Raw genomic sequence first — 16,992 nt, forward strand, 5'->3', positions numbered from 1 at the left:
GGCTTGGTGGCACCTGGCATCCAGCCAAGGTCAAGCCACCACACTGCAGAACCACCACCACTGTTTGAAATGAGTGGCAACACCAACAAACCCAGCTGAAAGTTATTCCCGAGGACTCCTGACAGACCACTCCATCTCCCCTTCTGAAGGATAATTTTTTTAACATGGCTGAAGTTTCCCTGTTACCCAAATGCTGTAACAATACATTCCCTCTGCTGCACCGAGTTTATTTTCCTGCACCTAGCTTTCAGCTTTCTTAATGAGCTGGTGATAAGTTATGCAAATTTGAAGAAACAAACATTCAGCTCTGCTTATGGCAACCTCTTGTTTCCTGCCATTTAAGTTCACTAGCCCTGTGTTGCAGAGCATGCATTTGGTTATCAATCCCACCCCTCACAGAAGGGAAGGCAGCACCGGCAGTTTCTGTGTAAAAAACGGACTTTATGCTAGAACTGTAAATAACTGCACATAAAATTCCCACAGAGTGTTGGTCTGTTATTTTCCCTTCAGCTGAACAGATGACCACTAGAAAAACCCATTTTATATCCGGCTTTTTAAAACACCATGTCTGGTTATTATTCAGGAACTCAAAAAATTGTAAACCAACATTCACGTAAGGGAGAAGGCGGGTTTCTGGGCCTTGCAGAGGACGTGTTGAAACTTGGCACAGGTCTTCTAACAAACTGAGGAGGGTTTCTAGTTTAAACAGCCTTGTCAATACAGATGCGAGCACCAGAACCTTCACGTTTCCCCAGAACATATAGCCTGATATGCTGCTGTAGTCCAGAATAAATAAATTTCTCTAGGCTGTAATGTGATGAGTCCCTCGCTGGAGCTCTATTAATTAGCTAAATGTGTGCTGAATTTCCAACGTAAACAGCCTCCCTTGCAGTTGTTCTTCATGAATGCATTTTATTTTACTACCAGGCCTTGCTTAGGGCATCTGCCCGACCCATGATCCAGCTGAGAGGTAACAGCTGGATCACACAGCTACGTGTGAATTACCTCAAGTGCTCCAAGAACATTTTTATAGAAATCATCTTAAAAAGTGTCATTGTGGCTTTTTCAGACCTCCATTTTAAAGCTTCTGTATATTCCAGACCCACTTTACCCTCTTTCACCACTCTGATTACTCAGTTACTGAACAAAGTGAGGGGAAAAAACCCAAACCAAATCCAAAAAAACCGCACAGTAATTTAAGTATTGTGCAGTTATTCCAAATCTCTGAAGTGCAATGGGCTCCTCTCTGCAATTATTTCAGCCAGAATAACAACTGTTTCAGCATCACTGATTTGTATGTTTTAGAAATATGTTTTACAGGTGAATAAATAAATGTTTTAAAGAACCACAGACTGAGCTAAATACTTCCATTAGTTCAAATATTCTTCATATAAATATGATTGTATTGTTACATTGGTATCCAAACAGAAGAATGCCAGACACTGAAGTCCTGAGCGTTTCCTCAAACAGAGCAATGGCATTTGAACATGCAGCCAGTGGATGAGACCTGTCTGCTACCTGCTCTATGCAGAGAACAAGGAGATAAAAAAGAAGCAACGCTGCTTTACTACGAGTATCAAGGGTCATGCTTTTGGCGCCGAAGGTAACGAACTAAATTCCATCTCGCAGGCTGTCATCAGGCTGGCTGTAACATTATTTTCACAGGAAATGTAGCCTTTTTTTTTTTTCCCCAAATCATCAACTCCTTTGTCATAGTCTGTTGTGTGGAGAGTTTTCGTTACTGAAAGCTGTTAACATGTCCCACTGCTGTTTAACCATAACCTTTTCCGACAGTTTAACAGCATCAACTTAACATCACTAACATCTATTCTAACTTAGGCTAACAGGCAAATCAAGACTATCTCCAAAAATAAAATTTTCAAACTGTTTTATAAGTAATGTTTTCTATATTTTTAACCTCAGTACATTATAAGAGCTTTCACTCAAAAAGTTTTTTTTCCCCCCATCTAAACTAACAGAAATAAGAAGGACTTCTCATTACTGCTTACCCTGAACACAACTTTCACTCTATGCGGAGCTCCTGTTTTGCAGACTCCCCTGCCACCAGTATTCACTGTCATTACTTTCTCAAAGGATCAGGTGTGGGCTCAAAGGATCAGATGTGGGCTTGTACACAAAGACAGGCTTGTGTACTTCTTCTAAAAGAAATATCTCATTCCTTGGCACATGAAGTTATTCTAGTCCCTGTAGCATGTGTTATTTAGCTCCGCAGTTTTTCAGACCTTCAGGACCACTTACTCAAGTTCTTAACTGTTGAAGATGAACATGTTTTGAAAGTAGCATTTGCCTCCTGTCTCACTTGAGTAAAGACGGATGCACCTTCCCTTTCAGTAGGGGAGATAGGGTTTACATAAAGAATTATTGTGAAGCCTACAGCCATTGTGAGTCTTCATATTTTAAAAGTCAGAAGAAATGACTATGCATATTCAGATCAAGAGCCATAAAACAATGCTGAGCCTGAAGACACCACGGTGATCAGTCTGATTCTGAAGTGATATACACAGTTTATTTTTCTTAGAGTTAATAGTAGAACCAAAATCTGCATTTTGCAACCACAAAGAGTTAAAAACTTCCCCTCAACTGCTTGGAAATGTCTCTGTGACTCCTATTCAAAGGGACCTTATCTTTTTTCCACAGGCTGTCTTAAAATATTTATGACAACTCTCACACAGGTTTTTTCTCTCTTGCTGCCATTTTTTGGTTACAGAAGCCTGACCTCTGCATCATCAGCCTGTCATGTAATGCTGGCAGACAATTCAGTCTCCTCTTCACAGACCTACAGAATGCAGTCAGATACAAGCAGTACACATGTTGGGTCACGATGATCAGACTGGCACGTCGGAAGGATAGCAGCCTACTTGCCGTTCTCAGACCCATCTTTGTGATACTGCCAAGGAAACAAAGGCTACACACTCATCCTGGGTTCATCCTCAAAATGTAGGAGAGTTATTCTTGCTTTATGCCAGAAAAAAGGCATCCTTCCAGGAGAGAGCAGTACTTTTCAAGTAGACACTGGAGTGACATCTCAGCTCTTGTTTGAGAGGTAGCCACATAAAGGACTTCAGCATCTATACATACCTGGGCCAATGGCCACTACCACGAGTCCTGTGTGATTAAAGCTCATTCCTCTAACAGTGATAAACTCTCTACTCACATAGGGGTGATGACTTATCTGGAATTTCTCCTATTTCAGGGCCTGTGATTGGTGTGGTCTCGGCTCTGTCCTTCCTTTCAGTCTTAGCTTTGAAGTTCAACACTTTTATTGAACTATACTACACTCAGACTAGTATAATGGTGCCGTCAGGAGCTCTTCTACAGTTGGAAGAATCTTTTAGGTTCAGGTGAGAATTGATTCCCAACAGTGGTACTGCACTGAGGAGACAGCTGAGGGGAAAAGGATTCGCAGCAGATTTTGGTATTCACTCAGATGGTGTATTCACTCAGATGGTGTATTCACTCAGATGGTGTATTCACTCAGATACCTTATCTGAGGCATCACATGCTAACAGAACGTGTTGTTAGCAAATGACAAAGGTGTAGTTTAAGCCATGCAGCTCTGTGCATTTGAAAATCCTTCAGACAAAAAGATTTGATGGTGTAGCCATCATAAGAAGGAAAAAAAAAAAAAGAAAGAAAAAAAAAGCATCACAGTGGCAACTGAGCTGCAGCGTAAGCTGAACGTGACTAATATGAAGAAGGTATAGAGCTGCTGGCATAGTTAACACTGTACGTCACACCCAGAGTACAAACGGAGTGTATTTCTGCTTAGGTACAGATACTTGTCTCAAGTTCATCTTCAATTTCAATGTTATGTTCATGGAAATGTAAACATAAAAAAAGGAAAGCAGTTCATCCTTTTCGACTCTTCTCTGGAGTCAAGGGAAAACGCAGCTAAAAGTGATTCGCATGCTCAAAGAACCACCCAGGCAGGGAGGAAGGACACTCTTTACCTTTTCCTTCTTCATCAATTCATCATCAGCAGAGATCAACTTTCTGAAGCAGTGCTCGCTGCTAGTTGGATTAGAAAGGTGGTAAATCTCTTTCATGCTGAAAGATCAAAGCTTTAGCTTACTTCCCAGTGAGCTTTTATGGATATGCTCAGCAGTCCAAGAGGGAAACAGAGCTAAAAGTATCATCATGAGCTGCACAGCTCTGGTGGAGCTGTGGGTTCCCAACACACGCTCACTCTTATTCCCCTCTGAGTCCCTTGCCAGGAGCAAGGCACAGAAGACCCATCAACTCAAAGCATGCAGACCAACAGAGGTAGCTAAATGGAAAGCATCACTTCTTTTTGTTCCCCTGTTTCATTTTCTCAATTGTATTTGCTGCATGTTTGAAGCACAGTCAGATGGCTGAGAGCTAGAATAAGGCAACAGGGATCATTTACAATTAATGACCAATTACTGCTGCAAGCCTCACATCAGAACCTTTCAAAAGGACTTTCTTCTCCAGCTACACAAATTACACCAGTTAGTGGGGCCCCAAGGACCAGCCTACTTGGTCTTTGTATACTTGTTAGGACAGAATGCCACTGTCCAGAAGCAAAAAGTTTGTATTTTAAGATCACTTCCTAAGTCCATCATTCCCTCCCAACATAAGCAGAGAAGGACTGGATGGACAGCAACTAAAACCAGCTCCACTACAGTGGGGACAAAGAAATTAATTGATTCTGGAGCTACGACTACCAGGCTTCTAAAATTTTAGCCATATACCTCTTCCCTACCCCCAAACCCAAACTTCTGAGAAACATGAGAAATGAGAAAAGGAAACGTTTTAGCAATTGACGCAAGTCTCATTTTCCAGACACAGAAGACTGCCTGCACAGAATATGAACACAGTAATAATGAGCTGTTCCTGTTGCTGAAAGACAAAATCAAGGAACTGGTTAATTGCCTTATGTTTGTTACCACTAATGGAAAGGTGGCCAAGCAGAGGGTGTCCCTGAGCCCTGATGACCGGAATCAGGGAGAACATTTATGGATATCACCACGTGGGCCTCCCCTGCCCAGCTATTTTTCATCAGACATCTCCTTTGATCTGGTAATATCTGACTAAGAAAGGATACTTAATTCCTTGGACTTTGATCTGGCACAATATTGTTGCTTGACTGTTAAGTTTGGGAAACTTGTAATTGCCCATTGCCTTTTTTTAAAAAATCAAGTTTTGTAGAAGATTTGGCTGTGCATTTTTTTCATGGTTTTCTGCTAAGTTTTGTTGAGCTACCAAAAGCTCAAAAGCCAAGTAAAAAGGCAACTTGCTTTCCATCACATAAGGTTAGATTTTTAAATTACAAAATTACTTCTTAATTAACAACAAAAATAAAGGGTATTTTCTAATTTGCAGATTTATCTCAAAAAAGGAACTGCTGCACTAGTGCCCTGGAGGATGGTGCAGAGATCACAGGAGAGAGTAAAGCCAAAGGGGTTTGACGTGGGCATTTCAATACTACTGATCACATTGCACGCTCCACAGCTCACGTTACGACAGCGACAGAAAAACAGCACAGAACTAGACAGCTAGCTCTGCTTTGTCTCATTTTGCTTCCATCTAATTTAACTACTCTTGAAAGGAAATACTCTTGAAAGCATTAAAAACCGAACTGCATTCAGAGACAACCGGTAAAACAGGTAAGGGGACAGTAGCAGGACACTGATTCTTGTAATGTGTCCACAGATTTCTACCACAGCATTCTAGAGTGTCTGGACATAAACCAAGGAAAGGAACTAAGACCAAATAAACAAGCTGTAATTCCATATATAAACTGACAAAGGTATACTTCTCATATTGTTAATGTTCAAAGGACGATTAGTGAAGATTTGCAAGTGAATAGACTCAAAACAGGGAGGTAAGCAGGCATTCGTGGCTAATTTATGCTGGTCAGGAAGACAGGTCTGAGAAAACGTTGGATTTCATTGAAAATAAAGCCTGATCTCTGATTGAAGTACTTCTTACTCTTAAGACTTGGAAGGCTCTGCTGCAGTAGCATCTGCATATGATGAGCAGAATCACATATTATTCATGGTGCATATTTATCGCAGTGAAACTGCAGAGATACAAACACATACAAACGAAGGATGCCTGATGCTCTCAAAGGAAAACCTTTCCTACGTTTAGGAAAGGTACACCAAGAACAGAAAACTTAAGCATAACAAAAACATCATAGTCTCACCCCTAAGAGATTGTTTATTTTCTCATGCTGGGCTGTGAATCAGCGCGCCGACATTCCAAACCGAGGGAAAATGCTGAAAGGTACGCAGTGCGCACAAGTGTCCAGCACCCAGCTGCAGCTTTCTAGCCGGGAAGTGCTGGCCTAGTAACATGCCACAGGTGAGCATCTTAACATTTATTTTGCCATCACTATTGAAAAGATCAAGAAACAGAAAGAGGACGCCCAGAGAAATCATATGCATATATAGGACCACATGAATCTAGCAATATAGATGCAGAACCTCATCTTTTGACTATTTCATTTTAGAAGGAAAAAAAAAAAAAAAAAAAAAAGACAGCAGCACTGTCTTTAATCATCTTGCCAGTCACTGGCAACTGTGCAAGCAGGCACGCTGTGTGGGACTGGGCTCCGAAGGCTGGAGTACACCTCCATGACAACGTGCTGGCAGGCAGAAGCTGGTTCTGCATCAGCTAAATGAGGTGCTACAGACAGGGTCGCTCCGTCTACAGCTGCCCTAGACACCTGCTCAAAACACCTGCAGACGTAGCTCCAAGGCCCACAGTAATTCCCATCCTGGTACAGTCACTCGTGAATCCTCCTTCCTTTGCATCAGCCATAAAATTCATATCCCTGCTGATCATTCACTCCTGTGAAGACCGTCACCTGGCTGGGTGAGAGGAATTACAGGAGTAAAACATAAGGTGGTACAAAGTATCAGAATGGCACCAGGATTTGAGGCTGTGTCTGGAACACTAATTTAGAAATAAGAAAAGTCAAATGACCAAAGAGGGATCATAACAAATACCCGATATCAAATTATCTACTACAGACTATATAATTTGCTAAGCATTTTTGTTGTGCTAAAGAGGCACAAGACAGACCCATTTATACAAAGGGTAATAAAATAAAAGAAGAGATTGTACAATTTACATTTAAAAGACAGCAATCTAAGCAATGAGCTTAAGTTAATAAGAAAAACTGAACGAGGAAATTAGGGGAAATGGTTTGATGGCAAGGCCAAGTGGAAAGAAGAACAGTTTCCTTAATGAGGTAGTTACTGCTCACTAGCGGTGCTCAAAGCAGGCATTTACTAACTGGAACAGACTGGGTAATCTATTTCTCTTAGTACGCTCCGTTTAAGATAATGCTGTTTCTTTTTGAGGATCTTGGGTGGATAGCAACTTTGTGCCTGGGTTTAACTTTGAAGAAACCTCTTTCTTGCTCTGTGAGGAGTAAAACCTTTTTAAGGGAACCTGAAATAGCAAAAGCAATCTCTACAGCACCGTAAAGCTTACTTCAGAAAACAAAAGCTCGAGAAGAATCTCGTTTTCCAATGTGGCTTTTCAGCGATACCCTATGATGGGAAATGTAGATCAATCAAAACCTGAAAACAATCACTAATGAAACATTTACATTATCAGTGTCTGTGTTCTGCCTTCACAATTCTCAGGATATAAGAATTTGTTGTCTTTTGAAATTAGTAATAGAACAGAAATGAAATGGGGTTGAGAGAGATCAGTGAGAATTTAAAACCTCACTTCTCATTTACTGACTTCTGGATTTCAGCCATGCATTTGCGACCTTTTTTATCCCTGACTGCCATGTTCTCTCTAGCTTGGTTTGCTCAGAGATTATCAATTCACCATTAAGAACAAAATGCCACTTTTCCAAGACATTACTGTAAAGTTAAAAGATTCTGACAAGTCACACATCTCTTAAGGATTTGACAGATAAAGCTTTCTATCACAAAATAAAATGGTAACAGAGAGGCTCATTCAAAATATGCAAACAAAAGTTATCCATCTAGAAATCTAAGAGTAAATGAAATAATATCCAGAGTAAATACCAGTCCTAGAAATTCAATCTAATGGTACGTAAAAATTACCATTTGTTTTCTTCGTGGGTTGGGTTTGGGGGTTTTGTTTGTGTGTTTTGGTTTTAAGATCAAGAAATCCATTAGCTATCAGTTGCTTGCAAGTCAGTGGAATGATTAATTAGAAAAATATGGCAACTTTCTACAGTGGATCTCTAATCAAAACTTGAAGCCTAAAGGAATTATGTGAGAAAATTCCAGTGCCTACAGAGTCAGGAGAGAGATATCCCAGTTGTACTAACTTTGGCTCAAACAGAGTCCATTGGCATCCTGTGGAAATTTTCACTTTTCTTGTATTCAGCTACTTCAAGTGTACTATTTATGTGAATCCCTCTGGCCATGGAGAAAGGCAGCAAGTCAGAGATTGGGATGAATATCTGTTTGACTGCTGAAAGGAGAAAAAAGGTGTCCTGTTGCTCCCCATTACTTCGGAGAGCCCTTGGGATACTGCTGACTGGAGCGCACAGACATCACAATATAAAGGCACAAAGGAAAACTAATGGGCATTAACATAACTCTCTTTAATGAAATATTTTGCAGTATTATTTCTACTTCCAAAGGGCTTTGAGGTCAGCTCTGTGCTGAGACCTGGAAAAGGCAGTGGGAAGGATAACTTTAAAAGATCAAGAGTTGTCATCCTTTCATCATCCCTCTAAATACTGGTTTCCAAACTAAAAAAAAAAAAAAAAAAAAAAGAGAATAAAATTTTATTCATCTCCTGCAAGATTTCTGCAGCACTGATGTTAAACTGTCACATTTCTTATTAGTATCAGGCTAGCTGAAAAAAACTCTACTGTTTTCAGTTGCCCAGAAGACAGCATCAACAAAAACATGTATAGTCCATGTCTCAGTGCAACTGTGCAAAACCAAGTTTTGCAGATAAGTTTTGTTTTCCTTTGAGACCAAGTAAACCAGCATTGGGATTAGGAGAAAATTAATTCAACAATGCAGACCAAATTCACTGTTGTGTAACCATTTGAGCCATTCCTGGTTTTCTAATTGGTTTGTTCAGATTAACAGACATTCCGAATTTACCTAATAAACAAGTAAATAATGTCACATAGTGCTTACTACAGTGGAGACATACCTCACTGCCCAACACTAATTACTTCTGCAGTGTAGTGTCATATCTACAAGGCATTCCTTATTTGCCTGGGACAACAGTGGTTGCAAAATGAACAAAAAGGATACCATTACTAGGATTTTGTTTTCATTTAAATTCAATAAGCTATTTCCTCCTCTCATTTAGAAGTTTGAAATACTGGTCTGTTGTAATTACATCTGTAATATTAATATGGAACCCATATGACATCCTCAGTCAAATTAACAATGATCGTCCACAAGTGTCAGTGTCCAAAGAGACTGGATAGACACAGTCTCAACAGCTAGCAATCACGTTCTGTGCAAAGGTACAGCAAGATGCTTTGCTTCTCTGACACCATACAGTTGGAAGTGAAAACAGGATATCCAGTCTTTAAAAACACGAAGAATAAGGTTACATGTAGCTATCTGTAAAGCAAGAGACGAGTGGATTTCAGCACTGACACACTTTCCACGCCAAGAGCAATCCAACAACACCCTCTCGAGAGAAAGATGTGCATCGCAAAGCCTGCGATTCAACTCTATCAGGTCTCTCCTTAGCACAGAAGAGGTCGAAGCATGTTTTAATTTGTTGTATCTTATCTTCCCCTCACTTTTTTGAGGAAAATAATTAGACTGCTAACACTGAGACAATCTCCATTACACGCCAAATTGTGGCTGCTGTTCCAAAAACGTTGACGGCATTAGAGCTTCTTCAGTGAAAAGGATGACCTAGATAAACGTTCCTTATGCCTCTTTCTTGGAGGTGGCCTAAAAACATTTTCATGAAGCTTTTCAAAGAACTGGCCTAAACCAGACCTCTAAAATAACACCCCCATGCCAACATTACACTGATCTCAAGTTTGCCAACGTTTTAAAGCAACTGGAAAGAAACTGTGTAAGTGCTGGTAAGTGAAACTATAAATGTATTTGTTGTTGAAAGGCTCCCTCACAAGGCAAAACACAAGATTATCCTAAAGTTAATGTAAGAAAACATCCTGTTGAAACAGCTTCTCTAAATGAGATTGTATCAATGATAAATCCCAAGCTGGCCTAGTATTCAGGTTTTTGGAGAGGATCTGAACAGAGCAAAAAGCCCATATTCTTCAATACGTACGTGTGTCAATTATGACTTTTGAGAAAAACAAATAGAAGCAGAAATCAGTGAATTTACGCCCTGAAACCCAGTTAGCTTCGACAGTTATTATCCTAATGCATTTAAATAAATGTTTACCCTACTGATTCCATTATTTTGCCTTGATAATATCAAAACAGAATGTTCCAACATTTAATTACTATTTATTTTGTGTGTACTATGTTTTGATTCTAATGAATGCTTTTTAGTTCCTTTAGGGGTCATCTTCATCCCTGAAATATTCATCAGGATCAACTAAGCCTTTTGTTGCCTTGAATAAAAACTGTGTACCTAAAATAGCTGATATTAAAAATGAAGCCGTAAAAGCAACCAAAATACCACTTAGTCCAGAAAGCTATTTCCTTTCTGCAGTTTCATCAGCGAGATCCTTTTGCCCCTCACTTCTGTGCAAAAAACCTTCAGACCAACTTTTCCATAATTAGGGGCAGAAATGGCATCATTGCTTCACTCCTTCCTTTACAGAAATACCTCAACTTTTTTCAGACTAGCCAAACATCTGAGTATCTTCATATAAAAAAGCTCCAATAAACACAATTCATCCTTTTCTAAGGATAAGTTCAAGAAATAATCAATGTGTTTGTCACACTAGCGTGTGCTTCCCCTGTGCACCTAAGAATTGCTCTGCGTTAAAAGCAACATTTTCAGGATGCCTGTAAATGCTCACACAGGTTCGATCAAAACAAAGAAACAGTGATATTGTCACAGGTGCATCTACGCTGGCAAATCTTTACGGGATTATTTTATATATAATTTTCTTCCACTCTCAGTCACTATAGAACTTTCAAACTCCTTAACAGCCCAGTATCAAGCCCTCTGAATATGCCCAAGACCGGGGTTGACCACCTTTGCCTTACAGCATGACCACCTCAACCAGATGCCAAACCCCACGAGGAGTCCTTTCTGCACGTCACCCGCAGCACAGGGAAGGAAGGTGTCTCCGGCCTCAGAAGAGAGGGAAGGCATGCTACATGAGCAAAGCCTGACCAAAGCAGCCCAGTCAGGTTTAGGAGAGGTGTGCCTACAGACACCGGTGCATGTCTAACCAGCAACATGCAGCCAGGATTCACATCCCCCTCCCCCCGCCTTGCCAACACATTACCCACAAGGGCTTGTGCTGGCAGTTCAGGATTTGGTACCGAAGGAGGACATTTGTATTTGTAGGACACTTGCTCTACTTACCGCAGAAGCTGAAAGGTGTCACCTACCCCCACTGTGGAGAGGGAAGGGAAAGGGTTTCTCTTACCATTTAAAAGCTGTAGAGGGTAGATTTGGACTGGATACAAGGAAGAAATTTTTATGATAAGGGTGGTGAGTCACTGGAACAGGTTGTCCAGAGAAGTTGCAGATGCCCCACCATTGGAAGTGTTCAAGGCCAGGCTGGACAGGGCTTTGAGCAACCTGGTCTAGTGGAAGATGTCCCTGCCTGTGGCAGGCGAGTTGGACTAGACAAGCTTTAAGATCCCTTCCAATCCTTCCAATCCAAACCATTCTGTGATTCTACAGCATGTGACCTCTGCCCTTTCTTATTGTTGATTTTGGTTGTTTTCTAGTTTTTTGTTTTGGTTTGGTTTTTAAACCCTTCTAAATCCTCCCCCCAGCCAGGCAGTGCCGATCCATTAGCCAGGTTTGTACACAAATCTCCTGCCTCATCAATTTTTACTACGGGCCGTACCTCCGTTTTTTCCTAGGGCTTCAATGTGGCAGACAACAATTTAATTTGCCAAGGACTACAACACCTGAATTTAAATAGAAATTAAGTTAAATGTGATCTCTGTATCACAGGCAAACAGGTACAGTCAAACTAAGTCTGATTTTAAATTTGAAAACTCCTCATAGCGCTAACTGCCACAGATCCTGCATTTAACATTCAGATTTAAGCAGCATGCAGTAATTACGGCTTAGAACCACGTATTTAAAATGAAGCAGCAAGAAAAACAGGAAAAACACCAGTACATAAAATTTCTTGCAGCTGCACAATGCTTTAAGCAGAGAGTTGAAAACCTGAGAACTTGCAATCATTACAATATTGAAAACGTTTTTTTACAGTATTTCAAACATTCATTACAGGTTTTTTTTGCAGCCATTTTACTCATATCTAAGACTGTACACATTTACAAAGATTTAGTACTGTGAGTTTAGCCCAAGGTATACACATACCAATAAAATGTTTGTATATAAAAGGTGGTGAATGAACCTCTTAGGGCTCTGCACAAGACTATTTTCCAATCTGCATGAAAGAGCACACAAGAATTGATGAATGAAAGATTACCTACTATTTTAGTGATAACTTTTTAAAAAATGTATTGAAATATGAAAAGACAGACTTTATTTCATACATCACTTTCGCACTTAATTTTACACTTAGCAGTGTGTCCAATATAATTACTCATAATAAATTGCCATATGATTGAATTTTTCTCTTTATCCAGAAAGCATCACCAACATCTGATGTTCTACCGATTAGAATCTGGCTCAATGTCTGTAATGGAATTTTCCACAAAAAAGATCCTGTGTTAATTCTGAGAGAATGATTACAGAAAGAGAACTGTGAACGTGTCTATACCTTCTCTAAAACTGTGACAGAAGAGGAAATAATTCCTCAAGACAATCTTAATTACATGTATACAAAAATGAATCATACTAAATTTCAGTGGCACTTTCAGGAAGTGTGGTGGGATGCTAGGTGGGATGCAGAACACTAAAAGAAAAACATTTCCGGAGAATAAAATAAGTGTTTATGCAACTTTTCCTATGAACTACTTTCCTATTAGATTTTTAAGATAAAGGAAAAACAGTGCCAGAATATTAAGAGAAAGTCTTAAAAACAGCAGCACCATTAGAAAAGACATAATACTGGAAGATAAGGCAACAAAATTGACTGGTGTAAATCTTCCCAAGTAGTCCTGACACTGAAGCATGACTCTCTTACATAGTGAAATCCATATTTTTATTATTTAGTAAATAAATTACTCTTTCAGCAAAAATTTCTAGAAAAGTAAATCAAAGACTGAGCTAGAACTTTCTAAATCCTAGGAACTTAACTCTTAAGATACTTAAGAGGACAAATTCTGAACAAACCCAGTAATTATAGACAGATTTAGTGACTCAAAACACCTGCAATGAGTGAGACAGGATTTATATCACATGCCCAAAACAAACCTTCTCTTTCATATTCAAAGTTAAAGAGTTGGGTGTGGAAAATCAACTGCAGTGAGAATAGCTTGGCTTTGCAAGCAGTATTGTAATAAGTCTCAAACCATAACTACTGCATGGGATTACAGGGAAATTAATCATTTTCAGAGCAAAATAATTACTGTGCACTCCACGTATTTGTTTCCTTCCATGTCAGATAAAATTGAACTGTGGCTCAGCAACTAAAACAGGGAAATTAACACTGAAGCTTATGAGATGCTTTACAACAGAAAGAAGCAAGATGTCCATAATTCAACCTACTAACATCACCAAATAGGAGATGTGCTGGATCATATGTGGAAGACAAAAAGATGAGAAAGCATCAGAACAGAGCAGCAACAGAACACACAAAGAAACAATAGAGATTAATATTTTCAACAAATGGGTAATGAAGCAAATGAAAAAGGCACAAGAGACACATATAAGTGATGGTATGAGAATACGTGGTAAGATGCATAAAATTTGATTAAAATGCATTGAAGAGGAGCAGTAGCTTGAACTAAGTCTCCGGCTGGATTCCACTATTGCAATGTTCATTAAAACTAATACTGCATACCCCAATCATGAAAGACATTAAGAATGACTAGCAAATGCTGACTCAAACTGCACAACTTGAAAAGGTTGCGCAAGCTTGGAAGGAAATCTCTGGAAAGAATGGAAAATAAAATTGGGGGGTGGAATAAACAAAAAAAAAAAAAGACTGAAGAACCAAATTACAGCTGGTAGATGAGCTCAGAGTGTATTAACACGGGATGAAGATCCCACCAGCCCATGGTGTCATTATAGCCTTGACAGCGATGCCAAGATCTTTGGAATCCTCTGTTTGAAACTGGACAGCTAAAACATTTGTACACTTAACTCAAAGTGGTGAATGGCTGAAAATAGATGGAGAATTTGAGTCTTCAATTTTATAGGGCTACCTTAGATTATTAAGTATAGCCCTTCATTGCAACAGCAGATATGCTGACGAAGGTAGTCTTTGATGTGTCCAAAAAAAAAAATCTCATTAACAAGAGACACAAAGTAAATCTTAACAGAGCAGTTACTGTTTAGGCATTTATTTTAAAATAATTTTCATTCACTATCACATCCTTTCCAAAGGGCAGGCTACTTCCTCTAACACATCAAGCTTCTTACACAGCTTGCTGAAAGAAAGAAAACATTATGCCCTTTTCAACTCTGCCCCATGTTCAGCACCTTGAGACGTCCCACTTCTCTGAAAACTACTGCTGGGCAGCTTCACCCTTGCTCTGCACCATCTTCCAAACTGTCCTTCCTCCCAGTCTTAACTTCTTCATTAGCTATACAGAAAATAGGATTACTTTCTAACAACTTCTAAACTGTTCTCCCACCCCTACATAGTACCTTCTCTTGTTTCACCTGCAGACTTATTAACTAAGTTAGACCCATCCCCATCCTTTCACAAGCATTTTTATGAGATTTCTCTCATTTCAACTGCCGCAGTACTGCTCAGACTGTGATTTGGAGAAACTCGCACTGAGATCTCGCATTTCTGTACAACAGGGAAACCATTTGTCCACCCCGTCTCTTCTTTTTTTGTGCAACATAATTTAATGTAGATAAAACCAAACTGGGACATAAGTCACATCTTCCTCTCCATGAAGAAAACTTTCATTCACTAACATAGAACAGCTGACAGAGAAGAAGGACAAATAATATATAAAAAATAAAGATAAAACATTTGAAAAAAGATGTGGTAGAGTAAAATATGGAGGAAGACCCTTCAAAAGAAATACAAGTTTAATATACAGCCCTTGTGATTCATTGAGCAAGTCTGAGGTTAGATGAGACAAAATGAATTTGCAGTACCTTTTGCTAAGAGTAAGAAATAAATTCTCTAGCCATACGCTGCTGATATTACAAAAAGGACAGTGAACTGCCCTCTTAGCTTGGAATGGGACCTGCTCCTTAGGCAATTAAAAAACACATCTAAAGGTCTGCACTGGTGGCTGTAGGATCATGCCTGGAAGGTCACAGCAGAACATGAGAACTGGCCCAGCTGCATGGAAAGAAGTGAACAGGCTGTTCCTCTCTAAAAAACGCTGCATGGTAACTAAAAAGCAGAAGACATTTCTCAAGATGGTAACTTACAACTGAAGCGATGATTAGAAGAGGTAACTTAGACATATGGAGATAAAGATAGCGGTGCCTAGTTGTGTCTGCCAGAAAGATTTTTAGCACCAGGGGTTTTTCGTTTTGTTTTTGGTTTTTTGTTTGTTTGTTGGTTTTTTTTTTCCTCAAAAGGGTGGATACTTTGCAGTTCAGTTTATCCCTTGTGCCCAGGCAGTGGATTTCAACTTTTAAAATGGCAAAGCTGGAGTAGGAGGAAGCTGTTTCTAGAAGGTTTGGAAATTCACAGCCTTTGGAATTTAAAATGCATTTCCTTATATATGCATTAAAAGAGATCCTATTAACTTTATAAACAATACAGAAAACAAAGCACATAGCTTACCTCATAGTAACTTCGCACTGCATTGCAAAACGCTTCATCTGCTACAATTTGTGTCTCCCCGTTCAAAAAGGCCTGGAAACGTTCCTTCAGTATCTGTAGCTGCTGCTTATTGAGCTATGCAAGAAAAAAAGGAGAGGGGAGAGAACAATAATAAACGCAGTTAGTCTCGAAGTAAAAATATGCAGCACTATACACGCTTGGAGATGTGAACAGGGAAGAAAAGGCAGAAGCTCCCCAGCCAGCTGGCTCCCTAGTTGAGTTGCTGCTCTTCAGAGCCCCACCTGGGCAAGCCAGGCTGCTGCAGCGAGCCATGCACGCACTCAGCATGCAACTAAACCTCTGCTCTTTCCGTTGTGTCCTCAGGATGCTACAGGTCAGTCTGCATGGACGCTTCTTCTGAGCAATATTGTATATGTATATGCTGAATGAAATGTCTGAGCTTCCCCATGGCAGCAGCACCAGCTAATAAAATTTAGTTCTTAGCTCCAGTCTTCAAATATTTCATTTTTCCCCCCCCTTCAAATAAGTGAAAAACAACTGAGATGCCTCCATTTTTTTGCAGCAATCTAGGCACTACCATCAGCACGTTTTAATAAGCATGCTCACTGTGAAGAAAATGGACTTCTAGTCACTGATGTTATACCACTACGAGCGATATGAAACAACTAATCTTGGGGAACAGCAGCCACAAGGCTCCAAGACTGACACCAAGTTACATTTGGTGGATTTCATATCAAAACCGTGTGCATTTTGAAAACAGACTCCTTGCAGAGAACATTACATGATTAAACCTTGCAATCGACCCATTTTTATCAAAGTTTAATGTAATGGGAAAAGGCAAAATCTGAAAGTTCTCCGGGGATCCAGACACAGGCCTTTTGCCAAGGTTCCTATCAACTCTTGAAATGTTTAGTAAGATATTTCTCCTTATCAAATCTGTGAGAAGTTAGAACGTCACATCAAAGGAGACTGCCAGTAACACACTACTATAACAAAGCAACAGTTAAAAATAGTTGTTTTGCTTTCAC

General features: G+C 39.7%; 1 protein-coding gene across 2 annotated transcripts in view; it reads right to left on the bottom strand.

Annotated features, from left to right (window-relative positions):
• CADPS2 (calcium dependent secretion activator 2) overlaps positions 1-16,072 on the bottom strand; it is a 260,700-nt gene extending 244,628 nt beyond the window's left edge. For both annotated transcript variants that reach the window (XM_035893700.1, XM_035893699.1), the window contains exon 1: positions 15,965-16,072. The gene's annotated coding sequence lies outside the window, so the exon portion shown is untranslated. The remainder of the gene's footprint in view (positions 1-15,964) is intronic.
• Positions 16,073-16,992: the final 920 nt, after the last annotated feature.

This window comes from Egretta garzetta, unplaced genomic scaffold, assembly GCF_000687185.1.
Source record: "Egretta garzetta isolate BGI_Z169 unplaced genomic scaffold, ASM68718v1 scaffold64, whole genome shotgun sequence".
Classification (NCBI taxonomy): Eukaryota; Metazoa; Chordata; class Aves; order Pelecaniformes; family Ardeidae; genus Egretta; species Egretta garzetta.